Raw genomic sequence first — 10021 nt, forward strand, 5'->3', positions numbered from 1 at the left:
ATGCTGCAGAGAGAAAGCAAGGAAAGAATCCACTAGTTTCTTCCCAGGATATCCTGCAAGTGGGCAAAAGGAAGTGCCTTCATTGTGGTACACAGGATTAATCTATGGAACTCACTGCCACAGTGTTTTGTATTTATATATTCTTTTTAAATAAATATCAGCATAGGTAAGTTTTTTAAAACCCACCGCAGTGTAATGACAGCCTTACAATTTTATGTATGGAGGAAGATAAGCATAGGGTTGGGTTTTTAAATCAGGGCTTGAGACCTGGGAATGGAATTTCCTGGCTCAGGGTCACTATCCATCACCTGGGGCACTTCATCTGGAACGTCGCCCGTGCAAGTTTCATTTCAGTGGGGTTTTTGGCAGTCCATGGCCTCCCAAAATCCTTTCCTGGAAGCAAGGAGCAATCAGGGTGCAATAGCTTTCAATTCGGGTTGAAAACCAGAACCTCATAGATAAAGAGGGGGAGGAGGAAACAGCTTCTAAAACCCTTGTGTGTGTTTTGGGTAATGTGCTCTTCGACAAGGGTGAGATCTTTGGCATTATGGGATGCTGCCCCCCCCACCTTCCCAGATGATCAAGGAATTGCTTTTAAACACACACAGTGATATTGCATTTTGAGATCTTCCAGCTTTGGGCTTCCTGTATGTTGTAAATGCAAATGGAATCAAATTTCTTCCTCCCATCCCTATCTGGAAGAATCCCATAATAAACTGCAATAAGATGTTGTGGGAAAATGGTTGCTTATGCATATTGGCATGGAAAGAAGTTTCTTCTTACAGGACAAAGCAAGATGCTGCTTGGGGGATGGACAACGCGTGAACAGTTCATGCCAATGTAGCGATTGGTCTGTGTAACACGATCTGAGGGGGCGTGATGTACTGTACATTCTTTATCTGCTAGCTGAGAGATTGTTGCAGAACTTTTGCAGAGAGGAGACTTCTGCAGAGACTTCAATAAAGGTGGGCAGCAGCTTTTGAGCTGTGTGAGAGAGCCCTTAAAAATCCAGCTTGGTGTGTGAGATTCTTTTCAAGCTAACTTGGTGAAACACTGCCTCATCCCACAAAGACGAGCTGGTTCTCGTCATTTGGCGCCCCGTGCGACTGACTTCGGACTTCACGTTGCTTCTTCTCAGCGCTCACCTCGCCCAGTGCAAGGGCTACAGACGCGTCCTTCATCCTCTTCGGATCCCAGGTGAGAGCTCCCTTACGTTCTGCTATCATGGGGCAGTCCCTTTCACCACCACAAAAGAATTTTTTTGATGAACTTAAGTTTCTCCTTGCCAGCAACAATCTTGTTGTGAATGATGCTGATCTCAAAGCCTTAATTGGAGTTCTTGACACCCATTTTCCCTGGTACCCCCAAGATGGTACGTGGGATTTGACGGAATGGGAGAAAATAGGACATTTTCTTCAAAATCACCCGGAGATTGATGCAAGAATTTTACATGCTTGGTGCCAAGTTCACAAGGCTATGTCTTTTCTAAATCCAGCAAATATTTTCCTTGCGGTAAAGCCTCCTGCACCTTCTGTGTTTTTGTGTCCCTGCCTGCCAACGGCACAAATTCTGGACCTGCCGGCTTCTGTCTCTTCGAAAGCTCCAGATCCTCCCATATCTACAGCTCCCCCACCCTCCCTCTCTCTGCATTCCTGGCCTCTCGGCGCCATCTCCGCCCCCTCGTCCACCCCTCTCCAAGGAGCGGCTACACCTCTAATTGCCTTTGATCCTGCTATGCCTAATCTCTTCCCTGTGCTTGCTCCGCTCGCCCCCGGTGCAGAGCCTCACAGCAATGAACAATTTGACTTGCAATTTATGAAAGAGTTATCTTCCTCTGTTGCCGCTGCTGCTGGCATTGTGCCATCTCCTCCAGCCCCAGCCATGCTTACACAGGCTGAGGTACTCGATGGACTGCCGGGAGGGAGAAATTTCCTTACCATTACTCAGCAATTGCCCCCGGATCCTCAGTATTGGGAAGCTACCACCGTTGCCGTCACTCAGGATGCTTTGGCTTCAGTCCCAGATGACAAAAACAAGGGAGGGGGTCATTGGGGCACTCTAAAAAGGCAAGTTCAGGATGTGGCAGCCCAAGAAGTGATTGTACGTCAGCTTGCATTTGACAATGCCAATGAAGACTGTAAGCAAGCGCTGCGCCCTTTGATGACAACTCCTAATATAGCCATTGCAGATATGCTCAAGGCCTGCCACTCTGAGGGCAGGGCTCGTCTGCTGGCCACTGTTCTTTCCTCTACTGGATTTCATAATTTTGCGAAGGACAAAACCTGAGAAAAGCTTGCAGTGGTTTTTCTTCTGCCATGGGGGGGGGGGCAGAGGCACCTGTGTGATTCAGTTCACAAAAGACAGGCCGCACCGAAAACATTTTACAATCTTTTTTCCTCTCCCCCTTCACAGTACATAGAAATGTTGCTTTTTCGTTCTTTGGCTCTGTTCCCAGAAATATGTTGTAAATCAGTGTACCCAGATAAGGTTGCCTTGACTCCGAGAAACGAAAGCTTCTTTGTTCTCGGCTCTGGATTTCTACAGCGATTTTTTTTGTTGCAAAAAAGGATGGCTTGGCTCGTGTGTTTTTTTTTTGTCTTAGAGGAAAATGCATTTTTTAAAAATGTTTGCTGTTATGGGAAAACCCCATGCCTTGAAGACTGACAACGGCTCTGCATATACTTCTCAGACTTTTTCTGACTTTTGCTCTCTGTGGGATATTAAGTTGCTTTACAGGACAAGCAATCATTGAGCGTGCCCATTTGACTTTTAAGACCCTCCTCAATAAGCAATTGGGAGGACGTTTGGCTCCTGTCCCTGAAATACCTAACATTGTGCATCAAGTGTTATTCACCTTAAATCATCTGTTGTATCCTCACAACAGGAATTTTACACCTGCTGAGCTTCACTTCAGGAGGGTAGAAGTGTTGCAGCACCTTTTAGTGTCTTACAGGTTGCTTCCAGACCTGGAGTGGAAAGGTCCAAGTTCCCTGATTTCCTGGGACACCAGCATCTCGAAACCATACTTCACGCTGTCTGCCGATGGAGATCTGCCATCTGACTTCAATCCACATTGCAGCTGGAGACATCGCCATGTTCCTTCCAACGTGCCTTCTTCTACAGCTGTTCCAGTGTTTCCTGGCATGAAGGGCCATCTTTGTCCTTATCGCATTGGCCCTCCTACCTTCTGGGAAGCCACTTTGATTACCAAATACCAGTACAGTTTTGCTGCATCTTGCCTGGGGAATGAGCCTGGCTTTGAAGGATGTCCTCGCCACACTGGCCTTGCCTGGGTTTTATTCCCCAATAACAACTACCCCATTCATTTGTGTTGCTACCTACAACTGGGGTTGGAATTTTGATTCAGTACAAGGAACCGTGAATGTAGCCTATTTACAGCAAATGGGCTCTTGTGTTTGCAAAAATGGTTGTGTTGCCTCTTCTGGATTGTGGTTTTTACATGCCAATAATCGAGCCACGAAATATCACGCAGGTTGCTCTGAAGCAGCTATTGGGGTGATCTACCATTCTCATCCTTATTGCCCCCCCGAACTATTAGTTTGGCATCGACCTCACAACTTTAAACACCTGAAAAACTTTGTAAAACGCCGCCGTGATGCTCCCTTACAAAAAGCAAGAAAACCTGAGATATATCATCAGATTTGGAGTAATAATATTTATATTAAGGACATGAATCATTTTGCTTTTATGCTTAATCTTTCTGATTGTTGGATGTGTATGCATATTCTTCCTCAATCAAAGCGGTTTGGCATTTATTATTGCATAGTATTTTAGTAAATGCTTCATATAAGATTAGCAATAATATGAAGGATGTTTGTACAAGTTTATTTCCTGTGCTTTTGTCGCTTGTAGAAACAGCGTCTCATTGCTTTCGTTTTAATCACAATAGCAGTCAATTTTTAGGTTATTATCCATATGTTTTAGGAGTTTGTGCTTTAATTCATTTTCATTTTTGTATGTATATATCTGATTAATCAAATCAATATTTCTGCAACAATTAATTGTTGCAAGAAATGATAGCTAATAATCCTTTGAATCCACCTGAGGGTTTTGACCCATGGGAATGGCTTTTCTCTTGGTTACCTAATGGTGAATGGTTAAGAAAAATTTTGTTGATTATAATTGCATTAATTGTTGGATTTATAATTCTCTGTTGTTGCATTCAATGCTTACCTTCCTTGCTTGCTCAATGCAGTGCCTGGTGGAATAAACCACGTCCAGCCTCTGGGCTGACTAGAAGGATTTATGTGGCACAATATAAACGCTTAGCAAATTCCATGTATGATGCTGATTAAAGTTGTTTTCATTTGCGCTTAAATATATAAAGAAAAGAGGGCATGTGGGAAAATGGTTGCTTATGCATATTGGCATGGAAAGAAGTTTCTTCTTACAGGACAAAGCAAGATGCTGCTTGGGGGATGGACAACGCGTGAACAGTTCATGCCAATGTAGCGATTGGTCTGTGTAACACGATCTGAGGGGGCGTGATGTACTGTACATTCTTTATCTGCTAGCTGAGAGATTGTTGCAGAACTTTTGCAGAGAGGAGACTTCTGCAGAGACTTCAATAAAGGTGGGCAGCAGCTTTTGAGCTGTGTGAGAGAGCCCTTAAAAATCCAGCTTGGTGTGTGAGATTCTTTTCAAGCTAACTTGGTGAAACACTGCCTCATCCCACAAAGACGAGCTGGTTCTCGTCAAGATGTTTCCTTTTTCCCACTGCACCCAGTGTCTTGAACTGCATTACTCCCTTTCTTTGTCAAAGATGTACTTTTATTTTATTTTATTACTAATCAAATAAAGCTTCGCTTGTTTAGCATCCACAAAACAAACCTTTCACCAGGCACATTTCCCACCAAAAATAAACAATTAAATTGAAACAAGAGATGCTGGCTTCTTTCAGTGTTTCCAAACTGAATAAATCTTGATTTCCCCGTCCTTCTGGGGCCTTATCCTCTTCTAAAGCAGAGGTTTCATCTTCTTAAAAAATTCACAAACCTTTTGTTGTTATTCTTAATCCAGAATATTCCCCAACCCCCTCCAGATTCCCCCTGAGCTGTCTCGGATGCTGTTTGCCTCAGCCACGACCCCTGTGTCGGTCGCCTTTGTACTTCGCCTTCATAAAAGAACCCTGTTGCCTGTCATACAGCCGCCCCCAGGAACGTAATATATTCCTTTCCCCCCTTCTTTTTTTAGAAGCTGTGAACAAAGAATTGCACAGCCTCTTCTCACCCAGCGCCACAGCCCCAGCCACCTTTCTGAAGGGAAAACCATAAAAGCAGCTAATTGTTCTATTTATGAGCGCTGCTGGAAAGACATGCAGTGGGGTTGGGGGACAGAGAGAGGAGGATGATGGGGAGGGAAAGGACCATCCGCACCCTGGTTGACAGGACTCATCAAATAGAAATGCCAGCTCTCTCTGCAAATACCCACCAACTTCCAAGGCAATAATTTTGAAGAGGGCTCTAATTACAATTTGTACGCCGAGAATGTTAATCGCTCGGCTAACGGGAAAATCAAGAAGCATCTTTTCATCTCCCTCAAACGTGAGAGGTTAACATCTCCACAGTTGCATCCCTGCCGCCTCTGTTCCTCTTAAGTTGACAAGAGCCCCTGTTTACAGAGGGTTTTTTTTTAAAAAAGAAAACACTGTGAAGGTTAATTAGTTTGGAGTTTTTTATTATTATTTCTGTGTTTAGGAGGAAACTCAGCTTGTTAATTAGAGGTCTGGTGCCTTGCCTTGGGAGAGCAGGACCCGATTCCTCATAAATACCTCCTGCTGTGTCGATGCGCCACAGCTCAATGGCATTGACTCTGGGTCGATGCAGCTGCAAATCCAGCCCAGCTATTGAGCAGGTGGGAGATGATATCGGAGGTCGCCAGCAAAGTGCCTTCCATCGCAAGGGCAGACGGCGGCCAGAGGCTCCTGGCAGCCTGGCAAGGGGAAGCTGGCTGCTTTTCTCGACAAGGAGGTTGCCGCCTGGGCCTGAGCGCAGACCCTCCAAGGGCCCCCATTTTCCAGGGACAGTCCTGGAATTACAGAAGCCACCCCGGTTTCTGATTTGATCCCAGAATGTCCTCCTTTTCCTTTTCCTTCCACATCTTGAAGGACAATTAAAAGCAGGGTGTATAGGTGCAAAAACAGAGTCTTGTTTGTACTGAAAATAAAATAACTGCACCAAATGAGGAAAATGGTGAAGCTGGCAAGCAAATTCCTTCCTATAATTTTGAAGGAAAAGGTCAGCAATCCGCTTTAAATTATTTCACTGCTTCATCAAGTAGCATTTTTTTTTAGGAAACACATGGAATATTTATTCCTTTATTGTAAATTGTACTTCTGTTTACTCAGAAGTAAGTCCCACTATATTCAGTGGAGGTTACTCCAGGTAAAGCCTTACACTGCAATCAACCCTAAGCATTTTTACTCAGAACCAAGTCCCACTGAGTTCAATAGAATTTTGTCTCTGGTATGTTCCTGATCATTTTCACGGTTTTAATTATAATGATATCTCGCCTTTTTCCCTGAGAGGGACTCAGGGCTGCTAAAATTTTATTTTTCCCATTTATCTGTTGAAGGTGTCAGTTTCCTCCCCTCACACATTTTTTCTTTACAACAATCTTGTGAAGTAGGCGAGGCAGAGAGGTTGTCATTGGTTCAAGGTGACGGATACTGATGTGTCTACGTGTCTATGACGTCCGTGTCTGCAGTGAGATCAAACGTGGGAGAAGCTTCCTGATGCAGAATAGGATGTTGGAGGGTATGCCTCTGAGCATGCCTAGAGTCCCCCCCCCCCCTATATTTATGGGGTGGCCATATTTCAAAGGTGTAACATTCTGTTTTGTGCCACCAGCAGCCAAAGTGCCCCTGATGGGAAGAAAAGGAGGGAAGGAGCCCAGGAAGCCGACTTATGCAGAATCAGGCTTATTGATCCATCTAGCTTTATAATGTCTACACTGACCAGCAGCAGCTCTTTGGGATTTCAGGCAGGGGGGGGGGGAATCCCAGCCCAACCTGAGATGCCTGGGATTCGAACCTGGGACCTTCTGCCTGCAAAGCAGCGGCTCCACCAGTGAGCTCTGGCCTTCTCCTAAAAGCAAAGCAGGTTTTGATCCCTCAGGGTTCTGAACAAAGACCCAATTCATACCGCATCAGGCCCTTAGTTCATCTAACTTAGCAATGTCTACTCCAGGGGTGGGCAACCTAAGGCCCGTAGGCTGGATGCGGCCCAATCGCCTTCTCAATCCGGCCCACGGTTGGTCCAGGAATCAGCGTGTTTTTACATGAGTAGAATGTGTCCTTTTATTGAAAATGCATCTCTGGGTTATTTGTGGGGCATAGGAATTCATTCATTCCCCCCCCAAAAAAAATATAGTCTGCCCCCCCCCACATGGTCTGAGGGACAGCGGACCAGCCCCCTGCTGAAAAAGGTTGCTGACCCCTGGTCTACTCTGACCGGCAGCTGCTCTCCAGGGTTTGGGGCAGGGGACAGCTTGAGAGGCCAGGATTGAACCTGCAACATCAATCATTTGTTTGTTTGTTTGTTTGTTTGTTTGTTTGTTTGCCTCCCACCTTTCTCCCAGAACCAGGACTCAAGGCAGCTCACAAAAATTATAAACCAACATAGATAAAACACAGAAAGGAGAAAACCTATTTAGGATAATAGCTTAAAAGGTGATTAAACTACAATACATTCAAAATGATATGAAAGCCACCCTATTAGATGCAGAGAGTAAAAACGGCACAGCGCTGTTGAAAGGCCTTTCCTTAAAATACGGCCAGGCCCAAAAGCCTGTCAGAAGAAGCCTTGGGTCCCTTCCAGTTCTACCATTCTTTGATTCTAGGATTTCATGCAGAGCACCACAAACCATCTGCCAGAGGAGGCACAGAACCACCCCCTCCGCACCCTTGAGGGCAGTGAACGTGGGGCTGGCGTAACCTGCAGGTCCTATACTGCTTGAGGTGCTTCGATTACAATGTACATTTTCAACAGGTCAGAAAAGGAAGCGAGAGGAAGTTGGGAAGGCGTCCAGCCGAGGGCCGGCAGACCTCCAGGGCTGGTGTGGGGCCCCCAGGTTGCCTGAGCCCCTTCAGCCACAGGGAGAGGTCCTGAATCTCCAGGTGAGTGAGAGTCTGCTTTTGTTTTCAGGGCACTGGTGACTTCCACAGACACCTGGTTGGCCACTGTGAGAACAGGATGTTGGACAAAAGATTCCTGCATTGCAGGGGGTTGGACTAGATGACCCTTGTGGCGGAGCTGGGATTTTGCCCTGGGTGAAGCCTCTGTGTGTGTGTACACAAATGCACATGGAGGGGTGTGCCAAACTGGGTATTTGACCCAGGTGAAAATGAGCCTAGTTTCATCCCTGCTGGTGGTCCCTTCCAACTCTACAGTTCTTTGATTCTATGACTAATAATAATAATAATAATAATAATAATAATAATAATAATATAGTTTTTATTTATACCCCGCCTGCCCTGGCCAGAGCCAGGCTCAAGGCAGCTAACACCAATAAAATCACAGTAAAAATATAATAGGGGGGGACCAATTTAAAATGCAGGTTGAAATGCAATTTAAAATGCAGCCTCATTTGAAAAGTAGCCCATAGATCAAGACCATAAGGGGAGGGAAACATAAGGGTCCGACTGAGTTCAGACCAAAGGCCAGGCGGAACAGCTCTGTCTTTCAGGCACTGCAGAAAGATGTCAAGTCCTGCAGGGCCCTGGTCTCTTGTGACAGTGTTCCACCTAGTCGGGGCCAGTACTGAAAAGGCCCTGGCCCTGGTTGAGACCAACCTAACCACCTTGTGACTTGGGACCTCCAGAGTGTTGTCATTTGTGGACCTTAAGGTCCTCCGTGGGGCAGACCAAGAGAGGCGGTCCTGTAGGTACGAGGGTCCTAGGCTACAGATGGGCCTTTGGCCTGATTCAGGAGACTCTTCATACGTCCTTCTTCTACCTCAAAATCCCAGGGGACAGGAGGAGGAGGAGAGGGGATTCATAGAATTCCAGAATGGTAGAGTTGGAAGGGGCTACGAGGATCATCTTGTCCAACCCACAAGCCTGAGAGTAAGATTCTCATACTCTGCTAACTGAGCTATCCCACAGGCTTCTCCAAAACCACCAGGACGTAAGTACCCCATTGCAAGGCACTGGATGAGACAGACCTCTGGTCATTTCCAGAGGTAAAACGAGTACCACTGTATGAAAGTGAGAAAGGAAGGTTGATTTTGGGGAGAACGGGCAAAGCAGCGCAGAAAATCTGTGCGTTGCCCAAGAAGAATGCATTAATTTAGAAAGCAGAAAATACCTTTAAAGAGGAACAATGGAAATCTGTCGTGGCTAATGCAAGTATTATCTTAATTGCATCCTGCATCTTGCCAGCGCCCACGCCCCCTGCTGTTTTAATTTTGCTTTTGCAACTGAAGACAAAATATTTAATAAAAGCGTTTTACAACTATTCCCCACAGGGCAACCTGAGGACGAGGATCACCGGGGCTTGTGACTTAACAACACTGAACAGCAGACACAGAAAGAAATATATTTTCAAAATGGTGGGAGCAGGCACTTAAAATTTTGGGATGTTGCTGCTGGAGAAAAGGTGGGATATGAATGCAATAAGGAAATAAAATGAATGAGCGAGTGAATCCCTGGTAATAGAGAAGTAAGCTTTCCATCGCATCCCTAACTCCTCTCTATTTAGACTTTAAGTCGTGCTGGATCCCCAGTTGAGTAGTGACAGAGCGACGGCTTCAGTCAAGGTGGAAGCTGAGCAAAATGCCTTTTGCAAGCTTAAAATCCTGCAGGTAATTTTTTTTGTTAATGCCAAGTGCTAATGTGCTAAGTGGAATATTCCCTCCTCTGGATTTCTGGCCGTTTTAAAAGGAGACCCAAATCAAACAGTGTCTGAAACAGGGAACAGAAAGAGAAACTAATGAGAATAATATGCATTTGAATATTCTTGGAAACAAAATCCACCTGGGGTTCTGATTTCAAATGCACACC

General features: G+C 45.4%; 1 long non-coding RNA gene across 1 annotated transcript; it reads left to right on the forward strand.

Moving 5' to 3' along the window:
• The first annotated feature begins 8026 nt into the window (after positions 1–8026).
• Positions 8027–9663, forward strand: LOC310668730. Its single transcript, XR_014506817.1, has 2 exons — positions 8027–8137; positions 9487–9663. It is a non-coding gene; the product is annotated as an uncharacterized lncRNA (long non-coding RNA).
• The last annotated feature ends 358 nt before the right edge of the window (positions 9664–10021 follow it).

This window comes from Podarcis tiliguerta (assembly GCF_965153285.1).
Source record: "Podarcis tiliguerta genome assembly, chromosome: 18".
Lineage (NCBI taxonomy): Eukaryota > Metazoa > Chordata > Lepidosauria > Squamata > Lacertidae > Podarcis > Podarcis tiliguerta.